Source organism: Pleurodeles waltl, chromosome 6, assembly GCF_031143425.1.
Source record: "Pleurodeles waltl isolate 20211129_DDA chromosome 6, aPleWal1.hap1.20221129, whole genome shotgun sequence".
Lineage (NCBI taxonomy): Eukaryota > Metazoa > Chordata > Amphibia > Caudata > Salamandridae > Pleurodeles > Pleurodeles waltl.
In genome coordinates, this window is record NC_090445.1 from 216162438 (window position 1) to 216179157 (window position 16720).

General features: G+C 48.6%; 1 protein-coding gene across 2 annotated transcripts in view; it reads right to left on the reverse strand.

Moving 5' to 3' along the window:
- ITGA2B (integrin subunit alpha 2b) overlaps positions 1-16720 on the reverse strand; it is a 327605-nt gene that overhangs the window by 234979 nt on the left and 75906 nt on the right. The window lies entirely within an intron of this gene.

Below are 16720 nucleotides of genomic sequence, written 5' to 3' on the forward strand. Positions count from 1 at the left end.
AGAACAACTGGCGTCCGGCACTGCCCACTTCCGCCATTAGGAAACAAATTAGTCAAGGTTGAAGATTGCTTTATGGTGGAAATACTGGTGCAGAACTTGGGATCAAAAAAATCTGCCAGATTGTCAGATAAAGACTGTAAAGGCATAATTGTTTGTGTGGCACAAACTGGATCAAGTAGCTCATGTACAATTTCAAATATCGTTTTGTACTACTTAGATTCTCCAGGATGGCCTTCACGTGGTATTCCTCTGTGGTAGTGTGATCACACTTTTAAAAGCATTCAAAGCAATCTTTAAGTGCTCCTTGTCTTACGCTCCTTGTACCAGTTTTTTCCCAGTTTTTTACAAACCAATTTGGCTTGTCTCAAAGACTTGGTATACCAAGGAACGGAGGGACTTTTACGAGCACAAATGTTTTTCAAAGGCAATATCTTAGTTAAGGCACCAATGACCCAAAGTTCATATGTATTGTAGAAGTAATTAACTGAAAGACTGGTGTCAAGTGAATCGATGGTTTAAAAGTATTAGAACAGGTTAAATGTGTCAGCTTGGACCAGGATCTCTGAGGCACTTGCATAGTCTCCTCAGGTCCTGGAAATATGTCACCCGATCGTCTAATGTAAAATGACACCAAGGCATGGTCTGTCCAACAGAGGGGCTGGATGCCTGCTGAAGATATCAGACCCTCCAAGGCACAAATGAGGTCCAAAATGTGTCTGAACATGCGTGTTGACCCTGAGAAAAGTAGCTGTAAGCCTAGAGCTTCTAGTGAACCCGAAAAGTCAACGGAATTTGTTGCCACCTTACTGTCTGCCCAAGCATTAAAATCTCTCAGGCTAAAACATGTTGATTGTGAAAGGGCGAGTGGGGAAATTATTAAGTCTAAGAATATTTGCAGGAAGGACGATCCCTGAAATCCCTGAAAAGGAGTTATCCACAACCCCATAAAGTGCGAAACCGAGAATCTCCACTTGCACAAACATATCTAGTTGCAGGATTTTAAAGCCCCAACAATCCTCTAAAATTCAAGCCTACTCCAACCCCTCTACACCACTCTCGGGGACGGTGCAGAACCTTGCATGTGTCAGGATACGTTAAATCAAAATGAAAATTCGTCTTAGGCATTGCCCAAGTTTCTGTAATAAATAAAACATCTACATTTTCAGTCTACAGGAGAAGATTCGTTTTACTTGTATGTTTCACTAAGTAGTGTGTGTTAAAAAGTCCACAATATAGCGAACAGTTTGACTTTCGGGGCTGGGCCGACAAAAGTGGCTGGTAAACCCCAACTTCACATTAGTCACAGTCAACTAAGTCATCTTAGAATGGTTACCTTTGACCTTCAATGGCGTGTTGGACGAGGTCTGTTCTTTAATGGTACTAGCAGCATAGATGGCTCTGTGCATGGACACGGATTGTTGTGACTCCAGGGTATTAATTTAGAAGAGGACTCCCTCTCTAAATTATGGAATGACAAAAGGATTCCCGAGGAAGCTCCCCTCCCCCCAGTGGGGTGAGGGGAGGTTCTGGCAGCTACCCCTCTCCAAACTAGGTATGAGGCTGAGCCCAAGGAGGGTGGTATTTTGGCGGGGTCTGGATGAAGTAAGACACAGCATCGCACTCTCCAGAGGTGGCTGCGAGGATAGTTGTCAATTCCAACATATCCTGCAGAGCCTCACCAAAGGTGAAAAAACAAAGAATGTGATGAATCATAGCTCATGACCAGGGTTTTATCAAGATCAGACGAACATTCAACAGTTACTGGCAATTAGCGTTGTGTGTGTAGGTCCCTTCTTCTTTCAAGTGTGTAAAAGTGTGCATGCAGGGTGTTGTGTGGCAGCAGCAGAATACCAGTCAAGCCATGTGTACGCAGGCTTTTGATGATGTTGGCTTTTTATCTCTTGCAGGAAGGAAGGATAGTACAAGAGGTGTTAATAGGCCGAACTTCAGAATGATTGACAGGAGTGCTGCTGTCTAGTGGCCTGGGCCAGCACATCCCACAGAGTATGAGTGAATGGAGCAATCCAGTAGGGTTGTTGACAGCTAGTCTCCAAACGGAGAGCACCAGAGCTCTCTTAGGTCACGGCCTTACCAGAACTATAAATAGTAGCAGGGAGCGCATGTCATACCTTTCTGGAGGGACTCTATCAGCCCAAGGTCACCTGAGAGAGGACAAAAAGGATGAACGGTCAGTCACTAGATTTTGTCTAATCTATTATGGGCAAATTTCCAGATGTTTTTCATTTCCGATGTCCATCCACTTTGCGAGACAGAGAGTCTTCAATTTCTTGAGCAGGAAGTAAGTGGGCGATGAACAGTCACCAGTAAAGACAAGAAACCCCATGGACGAGTTTCATTACATTGCTATGGATCCAAGTTCACCACCAGTAGAATAGGGCAAAACCACAAAAAATGGCACACAGCAATTGCCACAGGCCACGCATTTTCCAGACAAAACTTTCAGGCTTTTCCCCACAAGTACCAGGGAGGGGCACAGGAAGACACCTCTTACCTGCTCACACAACATAGTTGCTTCCTCAATCTTTACTGAGCTACGTCCCAAAGTGAGTGTAGGTAGGGCACTTCTGGGTTTTATTCTGCCTTGGAGGGAACAGTTCTCCAGGGTGCTTATGGAAGGAGAGAATTACAGGAACCTAACCTATACCTGTTGAAGAGTGAGGTATAGGAGGAGTGGTCAACTGTTACTTGACATTCCAGAGAGCTATGGTTCTTTAGAGTACACACATGAACATAGACTGCAGTAGGGGTCAGTAGATATACTTTCCATAATATAGCACCCGGCTAGGTTTGGACAAGTGGTTCGTATGTGTTCAGAGACACAATGAAGAGCTTACTGGACCTGCAAACAGGATGGAACAATATGTCCATTCAGTACATGTGTTATCTGTGTGCCCACTCATGTGACTGTAGTTACAAGTGTCACAGTAAATCACCATCCCATACCTAACTGATGGCCCATCCTATTACAAGGACCTTGATGTCTATGTGACGTGTGCATTCTCTGCTGATGCCCCTGTTGCGGAGGACTACTTGATGATGGACTATGAGAAAAAAGGCACCGTGGTGAGGTATGAGTGTGGCTTTTTCCTGGTGAAGGAAAATGACTCACGGCATAAACTGAGTTTACATTAGAAATATGATTGTTTGGCCCTGTGATGCAATCTGCCCCTGACTGAGGAGAACGGGATTCATGAGACATCTGACAGAATCACCCTCAAGACCTCTCTCAACTTCTAGCACTGGCTACTGAGAGAGAGAGAAAGAGGAAAGCCCTAGCCGATGGCAGCGATTCCAGTTTCAACCACAACAAAGAGCTCTTCAACATCGCCAGAAAGTTTGACAATGCCACAGCCATAGAAAATAGCATCACCCCTCCCCCATGAACTATGTGACAGACTTGCCAACTTTTTCCACGAAAAGATCATCACCATCTATAAGAACTTTGCAACCCAGCCCAAGCCCTTAGACTTCCTTCACAATTCATGCACTCACCAAAATCAACATAGACCACTGACTTACCTCATGGGATCAGCTCACACCCCAGGACCACCATCATAAACTCTGTTCACTCAGTAACTCCCATGGAGTCCTGCCACCACCACCTTTTCAACCATGGAAGCCGCAGAATCAGTAGCAATCTCACCACCCGCTTCAACTCCTCATTTGCCACATCCACCTTTCCCGAAGATTGGAAACATACAAAAGTCAAACCACTCCTCAAGAAACCATCTGCTTAGCTAAAAAAATACTGCCCTATCTCACTTCTCCCGTTCCCTACCAAAGTCATGGAAAAAAAAATCAACTTACAAATCATGAAATATCCAGAGCAGAAACTTCTCCTAGACACCTCCCAATCTGGATTCCGTGCCAACTACAACACCAAGACTACCTTGATTGCAGCCACCAATGACATCAGAGCCCTATTCGACCAGGGAGAAACAGCGGCCCTGATCCTCCTTGACCTCTCAACAGCCATTGACACCGTATCTCATCACATCTAGTATCACATTAGTAACCAAGGAAAAGCCCTTAAATGGATCGCCTCCTTCCTCAGCGGTAGAACGCAGAAGGTCCGTCAACCTCTACGCACCTCTGAACCCAAAGACATCATCCGTTGTGTTCCTGAAGGACACTCCTTCAGCTACACCCTCTTCAACACCTAGATGACCCTGTGTCCAACATCGTCAGCTCCCAAAGACTAAACATCATATCCTATGCAGATGTTACCCAGCTCATCCTCTCACTCTCAGAAGATCCTGCCAACACAAAAAACAACTTCTAGAGGTGCATGATGAGCGTTGTCAACTGGATGAAGGACAACTACCTGAAGCTTAACATAGACAAAACGGAAGTGCTGATCTTCGGCAAAAACACCACCCTTTGGAATGACTCCTAGTGGCCCTCGGAACTAGGACCAATCCGCCATACCGACTTACCACGCCAGAAACCTTGGCATGATCCTGGACAACAAACTGACCATGAAGTCCAATGCAGTCGCCTCAGTCTGCTTTCGCACACTTCACATGTTGCAAAAAGTCTTCAAATGGCTCCCCATGAACACCAGGTGTACCCTCACTCAGGCCCTAATCACTAGCCAATTAGACTATGGCAATGCCCTCTACGCTGCGATCACCACACACCTTCAGCAAAGACTCCAAACCACACAGAACTCTGCTGCCAGACTCATCCTCGGCCTCCGCAGATGGACTCACATCACCCCCACCTCAGAAAACTCTGTACGGAATGACGAAGCTGGCCTGGTGTGTGGTGGGTACCTGAGGTACTTACACCTTATACTAGGTCCAGGTATCCCCTATTAATGAAGTCAGTATCTAGAAGCTAGGCTCTCTAGAGATACCTGTGGATGAGCCGTCAAGGCTTATCTAGGAGACATGCAAACCTCATGCAGTACCACTGTAGTCACACAGCATTTACACACATGAAAGAAAATACTCAGGCCCTGAGCGAGACCGCCAAAGCAAAGGGCGCCAGAAGCCGCCCGCCATATAATGGGTACTGTCAGATTTCTGCCACACTGTGGGTGGATTTCCGGCAGTAGCCATGCTGGCGGGCGGTGGCTTTCTGGCATTGCTACCACCTGCACTGCCCTGCCAGTAGGATGCCACTAGCAGTATTAAGACCATTAATATGGCTTGGTGGTGTCCTGCTGACGGGGCGCTGCCAGCGGTTGCAGTGCCCCTTCCTGTTCCCTGCCGGACGACCTCCTTGCCAGACAATGTACGTCGGGCGTCCGACAGGGGAGGGGGTGGGAAGGAGGGCGATATTGTTTGTGAGTGTGTGGTTTCTGTGTGTGTATGAATGTGTGTGTGCATTTGTGAATGCAACTGAGTGTTGTGGTGTACGCGTGGTTGTATGCGTGTGAGTGAATGCGTGTATGAATGTTGAACTGAGTGCGTGTCTGCATGTTAGTGTGCAGGCATAAGAGTATGCATGTTTGGATGTTTGTGTGTATGCGTGTATGGATGCGTGCGAGTATGTGTGAGTGAATGCATGTATGGATGAGTTTGAGTGTGTGTGAGTGAATGCGTGTATGGATGAGTGTGAGTGAATGCGTGTCTGGAAGTGTAGGTGAATGGGTGCATGCGTAGTGGTGTCTGTGTGCATGTATGTGAGTAGGGGCGCTATGTGAGTAGGGGGTGTGGGGGCGCTATGTGAGTAGGGGGGTGGGGGACGCTGTGACTGTAGGGGGTGGGGAGGTCAGGTGCTTGCTGGGGGCTCGTGGGGGAGCTGTCTACCACTGTCAGGGAAGGAATTCCCTGTCACCGGTAGACCTACAGCCATGGTTTTTGTGGTGGTGCTACCGCCGCGGCAACCATGGAGGTAGGCCCGCTCCTAATACCGCCGGCGGTCCTCTGTAGACCACTGTGTCAGAGATGAACATCTCTGGCCCGGCGGTTCATACCGCCATGGCGGTATGAGTGGAGATGTGGCGGGTTGGTAGCGGCCAACCCGCCACACTCATAATGTGGCGGTCTTCACTGTCAGCCTGTTAGCGGTGATACCGCCACATTCACCCTGGCGGTCTTCCGACCATAATGACCACCTCAGTGTTACAAAAAGAAAGGTACTTTATTTTAGTGACACAATACTAAAAGGTACTAGAGAAGCAACCCTCCAATAGGAGGTAAGTAACACACTAAGGGCCAGATGTATCATCACGGCCCTTTGCAAGTCGGAAATAGCGATTTTTAAGAAATCGCTATTTCCGACTCGCAAAGTGCCATGTATCACATTTGTGATTTGGTAATAGCGATTTCTTACAAATCGCAAATGCTATTACCGAATCGCAAATTGCGATACCGGCCCCATTCGCAGCTATGGGCCTGTTGGCCCATATCTGCGAATTTTTCGCATTTCCAAAATTGCGATTTCTGAACCAGAAATCGCAATTTTGGAGATGCAAAAGCCCAGGGTGCTGGGGGGCTAAGGCCCCCTCTGCTGCACCCCAAAAATGTTTTGGGGGACATGTGGGGTGCACACATGCCAAAAGGGCATGTGTGCTTTACATGTTCAATTTAAAAAGGCATTTTAAATGCATTTTTTAATTTTGCACCAGGTTACCACCTGGTTTCTTTTCATGGTATTTTGCATGTGCAAAATGCCATTCTGCGAAAAATTGCAATTTGCGATTTTTTGCAGCATCTCCTTGCAATGTGGATTTTGCTAATTGCAAATTGTGACTCGCAAAACCAGGTCGCAACGCAAGAAATCGCAATTTTTGCGATTTCTTATTTGTGGTCTGCGAATGCCTTTCATGCATCACAGACCACTTTTTTGCACTCCCAAATGGCCGAATTTTGCGATTCGCACTGTTTGCGAGTGGAATTTTTTTTTATACATCTGGCCCTAAATATGTACACCAGTTCAGCAATAGGCATAGAAATTGATAGAAAACAGTGCACATGCAGTTAGACAATAGTGACCCTAGGGGGAGCCCAAACCATATAGTAAACCATATACTAAAAAATGGAATGCGAACACAGGACTCCCACCTAGATAAATGGAATGTGTAGAGGGTAGCAGGGGGTACTAGGAAACCCCAAAGGTAAGTACCACAGTGCCCCCCAGTGACCAGAAGGAAAGGAGTAAATTACTAGATTTTCCCCCAAACCACCCAAAAGGAAAGAAAAGAAGAAAATACAACACACAGACAAGACTACAAGAAACCAGCCATGGATTCCTGAAGAGGAAGACCTGTGGAAGAAGGGAACCAAGTCCACAAATCACAGAGGAGTCCAGTGGGGGCAGGAGCCCCTACCCACCAGTCTAGGTTTGCAGGAGTTGGTCGTTGGTGATGTGAAGAAGCTCAGCCCTAGAGTCGGTGAAGAGTTCCTGAGGGGTGCAGAAGACTTCCCATGCTGGAAGAAGAATTGCAGTCAGGTTTTGGTTCACCGATTCCACCAGGTCCAGAAGGACTCAATCCAGGAGGGGGACTCCCAGAGGACCCTTAGCAACACAGAGGGTCCACAGGAGCAGAAGCAGCACCCACAGGAGTCTCACAGAAGAGCCCACGCAGCACAACTGGAGAAGGGTCCTATTCCGCAGGAGAACCACACAGAGGGTTGTGTGTCACAGAAGGAGTGCTGGGGGTTTGAGCTACATGTAGCCTGAAGATCCCTTGGAGGGGATGCAAACAAGCCTTGGCAGCTGCAAGAGACGCAGTGCACAGGGCAACTGACCTGCATGGGAAGGCAAGGGCTTAGCTCCACCAAAGTTGGACAGCTGGCAGAGAGGACCAAGAGGACTACTGTGGTCCTCACCCGTGATGCAGGATCCATGCTGCCCAGGATGAGAGGAGATCCACGCAGCTGGTCGTCATTGGAGTAGGTGCCTGCAGATGCAGTGGAGTTACTCCTGCACTCCAAGGGAGATTCCTTCTTCCTTCTCATGCAGACTGAAGACTTGGTGCCCCCAGAGGATGCACAGCCAGGGAAATGTTGCAGAAGCTGGAAGGAGCCATGGAAACAATGTTGCAAGAAGAGTTTTCCTTGTGGATGCAGAGTGTCGGTTCCTGGAGGGTCCAGTCGTGGTTTCAGTAGCTAGAATTCAAAGTAAGGTTGCAGAGGAGTCCTGCTGGAATCTTGCAAGCCGAATCTGGGGACCCACCCAAGAGAGAGACCCTAAATAGCCCTGAAAGGGGGATTTGTCACCTAGGCAGGTGACCACTTATCAGGAGGGGGCTCTGATGTCACCTGCCTAATCTGGCCACTCAGATGCTCCCAGAGGTCCCTGCCAACCTTGGATTCAAGATGGCAGAACCCAGGGACCCTCTGGAGGAGCTCTGGGCACACCCCTGGAGTGATGATGGACAGTGGAGTGGTCACTCTCCTTTCCTTTGTCTAGTTTCATGCCAGAGCAGGGACTGGTGGTCCCTGAACTGGTGTAGGCTGGTTAATGCATGGAGGGCAAATGTGCCCTTCAAAGCATACCAGTGGCTTGAGGAGGCTACCCCTCCCAAGCCATGTAACACATTTTTCCAAAGGGAGAGGGTGTTACCCCCCTCAGCCAAAGGAAATCCTTTGTTCTGCCTTCCTGAGCTTAATCTGTTCAAGCATCGGGAGGGCAGAAACCTGTCTGAGGGTGGCAGCAGTTGGGCTGCCTGAGAAGTCCCGTAAGACGCGTGGTAGCAATGCTGGGGGACCTCTAAGGAGCCCCCAGAGTGCATGGAATCATACTTTCAATACTTGCAACAGTATTGGGGCATGATTCTGACATGTTTGATACCAAACATGCCCAAGTTAGGAGTTACCATTATGTAGATGGACACAGGTAGTGACCTATGTCCAGTAAATATATGAAATCGCATCCCCGCACTTATGAAGTCAAATAAAATGGAGCTGAAGTTCGTGGGGGCACCTCTGCTAGTGCAGGGGTGCCCTCACACACAGGTGCCTGCATCCTCCCCTCTGGGCTGAAAGGGACTACCATAGGAGTGACTTACAGTGACCTGGCGCAGTGACTTGTAGTGAAAGTGGGTGGGTGCACCCGGTTCATGCAGACTGCAATGGCAGGCCTGCAGAACCCTTTGCCTGGGCTCCCTATGGGTGGCAGAATAACTGCTGGAGCCCATAGGGATCTCCTGGAACCCCAATGCCCTGGGTGCCTAGGTACCATTAACTAGTGACGTACATGGGGGCATCAGTATGCCAATTATGAGGAGAAAAGGTTAGTAACAACCATATTTAGAGGAGAGAGCATAATCACTGGGGTTCTGGTTAGCAGGATCCCAGTGAACACAGTCAAGCACACTGACAACAGGCAGAAAGTGGGGGTAGCCATGCCAAGAAAGAGGGTACTTTTCTACACAACCCCCCCAAAGGAAAAGAAGGCTAACCTTGCCCAGATGAGTCTTCGTTCTCTAAGTGGAAATATCTGGAGAGTCCATCTGCACTGGAGTGGTTACTCCCAGGTCTATGTTCCAATGTATAGTCCATATCCTGTAGGGATATGGACCATGTCAACAGTTTGGGATTTTCACCTTTCATCTGCTTGAGCCAAAGAAGGGGCTTGTGGTCTATCTGAACTATGAAGTGCTAAACAGGTATGGCCTCAGCTTCTTTAAGGCCCAGACCGCAGCAAAGGCCTCCCTTCCTATGGCTGACCAACTCCTTTCCCGGGGGGTCAACCTTCTGCTTATAAAAGCTACAGGTTGGTCCTGGCCCTTAGTGATAAGCTGAGATAGAACTACCACCACCCCTACCTCAGAAGCATCTGTTTGTACTATAAACTTCTTGGAGTAGTTAGGGTTTTTCAACACAGGTCCAGAGCACATGGCCTGTTTGAAATCTTCAAAAGCTTTTTGACATCTAGCTGTCCACAAAACTATCTTAGGCATTCTCTTTGCGGTGAGGTCATTAAGAGGGGCTACAATGGAGCCTTAGTTCTTAATGAACGTCTTGAAGTACCCAGTAAGACCTAAGAAGGCTCTCACTCGGGTCTGTGTAGAAGGAGGAATCCAATCTAAAATAGTTTGGATCTTCCCCTGCCGTGGTTGAATCTGTCCTACCAGGTGACCCAGATATACAACCTTCCCCTGCCCTATCTGGCACTTAGAGGCCTTGATAGAGAGACCTGTTTTTTGCAGAGCCTCCAAAACATTCCAGGTGGACCAGGTGGTCTTCCCAGGTGGAGCTAAAGACAGCTACATCATCTAGATAAGCTGCACTATAGGCCTCCAATCCTTGGAGGTCTGTATTCACCAGCCTCTGAAAAGTGGCAGGTGCACTTTTCAGACCAAAGAGCATCACTGTAAATTCATAATGCGCTCCAGTGGTTGAAAAATCAGTTTTTCTATTAGCTCATTTGCCCTAGGGATAGGATGAGCATCTGTTTTTGTGACAGTGTTGAGCCCTCTGTAGTCAACACAGAACCTTATTTCTCTTTTCCCATTCTGAGAGTGAGGTTTTGGGACAAGCACACTGGGCTACCCCAGGGGCTATCAAAGTGCTCCTTGACCCCTAGGTCCAGGATCATTTGCACTTCTGTTTTGATGCAGTCTCTAACATGGTCAGGTTGCCTATAGATTTTGCTATTTATGGGCAAACTGTCCCCTGTGTCAATGGTGTGTTCACACCATGTTGTCTTACCAGGTGTTAGAGAAAACAGTTCTGAGAACTGCCCTAAGAGGTTCCTGCAGTCTTCCTTCTGAGATTCAGAAAGACAGTCTGACAGGATTAGTCCATCAACTGAGTCATCAGCTGCATTGTTGGAGAAGAGGTCAGGGAAAGGGTCACTCTCTTCCTCCTGTCCCTCATCAGTGGCCATCAGCAGGGTCATGTCAGCCCTGTCATAGTAGGGCTTCAGGCGGCTCACATGAAGTACCCTGAGGGGAATTCAGGGAGTGCCTATGTCCACCAAGTAGGTGACCTCACCCTTTTTTTCCCATATTGTGTGGGGACCACTCCACTTGTCTTAGAGTGCCCTGGGAGCCACAGGCTCCAGGACCCACATGTTCTACCCTAGCTGGTAAACAGTTAGGGTGGGCTTCTGTGGTTCTTGGCTGGTCTGAAGGTTTTCATTGGCCTTTTTCATGTACTCAGCCACCCTGGATCTGAGGCCAAGTACATAGTACACTATGGGGGTCATTCCAATATTGGCGGGAGGCGGGCGCCGCCCGCCAAGCGGAAACCGCCAATTGGCCGCTCCGTGGTCAAAAGACGCAGAAGCCATTCAGACTTTCCCGCTGGGCCGGCGGGCGCCCGCCAAGGGAGCGCCCGCCGGCCCAGCGGGAAAGGCCCTGCAAAACAGAAGCCGGCTCCGAATGGAGCCGGCGGTGTTGCAGGGGTGCGACGGGTGCAGTTGCACCCGTCGCGATTTACACTGTCTGCTATGCAGACAGTGAAAATCATGCTGGGGCCCTGTTAGGGGGCCCCTGCACTGCCCATGCCAGTGGCATGGGCAGTGCAGGGGCCCCCAGGGGCCCCATGACACCCGTTCCCGCCATCCTGTTCCTGGCGGTAAAAACCACCAGAAACAGGCTGGCGGGAAGGGGGTCGGAATCCCCATGGCGGCGCTGCTTGCAGCGCCGCCATGGAGGATTCTCCCAGCCGGGGGAAATCCGGCGGGAAACCGCCGGACCCGGCTGGGTGACCGCGGCTTTATAGCCGCGGTCGGAATCCCAAATGAAGCACCGCCAGCCTGTTGGCGGTGCTTCCGTGGTCATCCACCCTGGCGGTCGATGACCGCCAGGGTTGGAATGACCCCCAATGTGTTGTTTAGGGGGCTTGAGAGTTTGCTTCTAGACCTCCCTTACCAGAGCAAGAGGGCCCCTGACAGGTTGCCCAAACAGAAGATCAAAGAAGCTCACTTCTGAAGGACCTCCCTTGATGCAGAACTAATGTTGGTACCTCTGTCTGATACCACCTCTTTAGGAAAGTCCACTCTAGAGAAAATTCCTGGGAGTTCCGTCCAATAGCAGGGGCTCATATGAATATAGTAGGTTACTACAATGAGAGTGGTACGAACAGCTGAGATTAATTTCAAAAACTGACCAGGAGCTGCATGGCACACTGGTCATCCCCCAGAGACAGCACAGAGAAACACTAAATCAGAATACGTGGCCACAAACCTTTTCCCCTCAGGAGATTTCTTCAAAATGTGAGCAAAACACAGTACTGTACTTAAAACACAAAGAAGACGTGCTATGCTACGCTGCAGAATCACAGGCATATGTGTGGTAAGGAGATCTGGGGTACTGCCATCCCCATAGTTTTCAGTAGCAGTGCTCCAGTCAGACATCCACACCCCATGCACTCAATACACCAGCGCAGCCCTCAGGCAAAGACAAAAGTAATTTGTACAAGCCATCTAAGTCCAAAGAGTCTAAATCTAACGCTGTGAGGGAAATGAAAGTGTGCTGAAAGAAAGTTTTTTTTTAAAGTAAGCAAGCTGTGAGAGCATTGGACTGATACTTCTAAAAAGAGGTGGGCGACCCAACAAATGATACCCAAGGTATTGGAGCCATTTACATAGAAACCCTTTGTAGTCAGGCGTGCGTGTGTTTAGGTGTGTGTTCATCGTGAAAACAGAAAGCTTTTGTCCGATGAGCGTATTGCCCAGCTACAGGTTTTTCCTGTTGGACTGTCTGACCCCTTGGCAACCCCTCCTCTGGAGAGTGAGACTGCCTCTGTCACTACATAATCTTTTGTGCAAGGGAATTCAGGACATCCGGGTGTTGAGGTGAAGGGCAGAGAGGTTAAGAGCACCTTCCTGTGGCGTCTTACCTGACTGGACCTGTTAGGCCTTGTAAAGGTCTTGTGCTAGAACCTCCTGCCCTTTTACCCCATCTCCTGTCATTCCCCTCTAACCTCCTCCCTCTCTCTTCATTTAGCCTAATATTTTCCTCCTAATGGAACTCCTAGAGGCCACCTCAGCCTACTACGGTGTTTATTTAATCAATGAACACTTCTCAGGTTATGCCACAGAATCTCTAACATGGTGTCTCTACCTCACCAGACAAGACTCATGGGCCCATATTTATACTTCTTTGGCGCTGCGTTTGCATCATTTTTTTACGCAAAAGCAGTGCTAACTTACAAAATACAATTGTATTTTGTAAGTTTACACCGCTTTTGCGTCAAAAAGTGACGCAAACGCGGCGCAAAATAAGTATAAATATGGTCCTTGGTATCTCCAGGTGGCGGTTCCAGGGCCTTGCCTTCAGCTGCTGGTGTTGGTTCCATGTAGTATTTCCTGATGGTTTAACACAGCATGACAAATTATAACTCACGCTGCATGATAAATGTTAGAAATGGGGTCTCTAGTTGGCAGTGGTTTGCACCTGGCCGAGTCGGGACCCTCGCTCTAGTCAAGATAAGGGAGCCACACAGCTAAGATAACCCCTGCTCCTTCCTTGGTAGCTTGGCACGCGCAGTCAGACATCCCAGAGGCAATGTGTAAAGTATCTGTACACACACACACAGTAACACAGTGAAAACAACAAAACAGTACACCACACCAGTTTAGAAACATAGCCAATATTTATCTGAGTAAAACAAGACCAAAATGACAAAAATCCAACTTACACAACTAAAGATGCAAATTTTCGAAGATTAAATATTAGTAAAGGGCTTAGAAACACAATAGCTCCAAATGGGGCTGTCTCCGTGTCTTGACGGAGTTGTTCCCAACAGTCTGATGCCACTCGCGAGAGAGTGCGGGCCAGTCATGGAGTCGCACAGACCCCAGATACAGTACCTTGGAAACCGTCGAGGAAACAAAGATGTTACACGGAGTTGGGGCGGTGAGGCTTCGCTGGAGCCGGTGTGGCGTCAGCTCCTTACTGCGACCAGGGAGGTGAGGTGTTGGTTCCTTGCTGGTAGGCAGGGGAGGTGAGGCGTTGGCTCCTTATAGTTGCAGGAGAGGTGATGCGGCATCTGTGGCAAGGCGTCGGTTCCTTACAATCCGGAGGGGTCAATGAATCGAGACTCACTCTGTGGCGGGACTTCAGGGGAACTGCGGAGCATCAGGCCTGTGTTACATGTCACGGTCATTGCACTCAGTGGGGACCAAGGCTTCAGTGTAGGCAGCGGCATGGAGTTAGACAGCGGCGCTGGTTCCAAAGTCCCTCTGGAGTCAATGTGCTTAGTTTCTTCTTAGTTGCACCAGAGCTCACTTCCAAGGGCCCAGGAACTGGATTTGGCACCATTTAGAAAGTTAGGACTTTCAGTAAGAGAGTCCAGGCGCTGGTAAGTGAAGTCTTTGGTGTCCCTGAGAATTCTTAACAGGAGGCATGCTCAGTCCAAGCTCTTGGAAAACCTTTGTAAGTAGGATGTAGAAAGTCAAGTCCAGTCCTTTTGCTCCCAGATCAGAAGCAGCCAGCAGCAGGCCAGCACAACAAAGCAACAGGCAGAGTTGCAGTCCCTCCTACAGCATCCATCTCTTCTTCCTGGCAGAATGTCCTCAGTCCAGAAGGATTCTAACTATGTGGGGTCAGGGGTCCACTGCTTATAGACATTTCTGTCTTTGAAGTAGGCAACTTCAAAGAGAAGTCTCTGTAGTGCACAATACCCTGCCTTTCCCAGCCCTGGCCCCAGACACACTCCAAGGGGTTGGAGATTGCTTTGTGTGAGGACAGGCACAGCCGTATTCAGGTGCAGGTGTCAGCTCCTCCCACCACCTAGCTCAGGAAGATCCATCAGCCTGGTGATGGGCCATCAGGGTATGCAGGGCACACCACAGCTCCTTTTGACTGACTAGAGTGAATGCACAAACATCCCAACTGGCATCCTGACATAGATGTGTATTCAGCAGACAGGCAGAGGCACAGAATGGTTAAGCAAGAAAATGCCCACTTTCTAAAAGTGGCATTTCCAAACTTACAAATCAAAAAACAAATTCACCAAAAGATGTATTTTTAAATTGTGAGTTCAGGGATCCAAAACTCCATATCTCTATCTGCCTCCAAATTATACTTAAAAGATATTTGAAGGCAATCCCCATGTTACCCTGTTGGAGAGATAGGCCTTGCAATAGGGAAAAACAAAATTAGTAGTATTTCACTATCAGGACATGTAAAACGCACCATTACATGACCTACCTTTTAAATATCCTGTACCCTGCCCATGGGGCTACCTTGGGCATACCTAAAGAGTAACTTACAGGTAATAAAAGCAAGGGTTTGGGCCTGGCAACCGGGTGCGCTTGCCAGATCGAAATGGCAGTTTAAAGCTGCACACACAGGCACTGCAATGGCAGGCCTGAGACATATTTGCAGGGCTACTCATGTTAGAGGCACAATCAGTGCTACAGGCCCACTAGTAGCATTTGATTTACAGGACCTGGGCACAGATAGTGCACTACACTAGGGACTTACTAGTAAATCAAATATGCGAATTAGGGATAAACCAATCACCAACACAATTTAGACCGAGAGCATGTTCACCTTAGCACTGGTTAGCAGTGGTAAAGTGCCCAAAGTCCTAAAGCCAAAAAAACAGGTCAGAAAAAATAGGAGGAAGAAGGCAAAGATTTTGGGGTTAACTGCAAAAAGGGCCAGGTCCAACAACAAATAAATATTTCTTATGTAGTAGGTATCACAAAGAGTAATGCCCCCTCTCCCCCACCCGCACCCTCATCCACTAGTAGGAGGCCAGCAGATAGATTTTTTTCATTGTGATTTCTCCAAACTGCACCACAGCACTGTGTTAGGAGACTCACAATGTCATGTAGACAATGAAAATTCTGCAGGGTTTAACTCATTACACCAATAAAATGAAACCTTATGTTATAAACACTAAAAAGACCCGTACGTTTCCTCTTTGAAGAAATATTTGCCTCATAAGGCAGTTTTCTGCCATAGCTTTTCTACCTGACGCTTAAATGTAGGATAGTATTGGCATAAGGAGCTGCACTAAAAAGTTAAGGCCCATATTTATACTTTTTGACGCAAAACTGCGCTAACGCAGTTTTGCGTCAAAAAAATTAGCGTCGGCTAACGCCATTCTGAAGCGCCATGCGGGCGCCGTATTTATTGAATGACGTTAACCGGGGTTAGCCGCCAGCGCCGTCTGGTGTGCGTTAAAAAAAACGACGTACACCAGGCAGCGCCGGCGTAGGGGGATATGGGGCTTGGGCGTCAAGAAATGGGGCAAGTCAGGTTGAGGCAATTTTTTCGCCTCAACCCGATTTGCGCCATTTTTTTTCACTCCCAACCCCCATAGAAATGACTCCTGTCTTAGCAAAGACAGGAGTCATGCCCCCTTGCCCAATGGCCATGCCCAGGGGACTTCAGTCCCCTGGGCATTGTCATTGGGCATAGTGGCATGTAGGGGGGCACAAATCAGGCCCCCCTATGCCACAAAAAAATGTAAAAAAAACACTTACCTGAACTTACCTTAATGTCCCTGGGATGGGTCCCCCCAGCCTTGGGTGTCCTCCTGGGGTGGGCAAGGGTGACAGGGGGTGTCCCTGGGGGCATGGGAGGGCACCTCTGGGCTCCTTCAGAGCCCACAGGTCCCTTAACGCCTGCCTTTTGCAGGCGCTAAAAAACGGCGCAAAAGCAGCCGTAAGTCATTTTTTTTGACCCGCACACTCCCAGGCGTGAATTTTGCCCGAGAGAATAAAACCGACGCACATGCCTCGGAGTCGATTTTTTAGACGGGAATGTATATAATTAACGCAAAGTAGGTGTCCACGCTAAAAAATGACGCTAACTCCATGGACTTTGGCGCTAGACGCG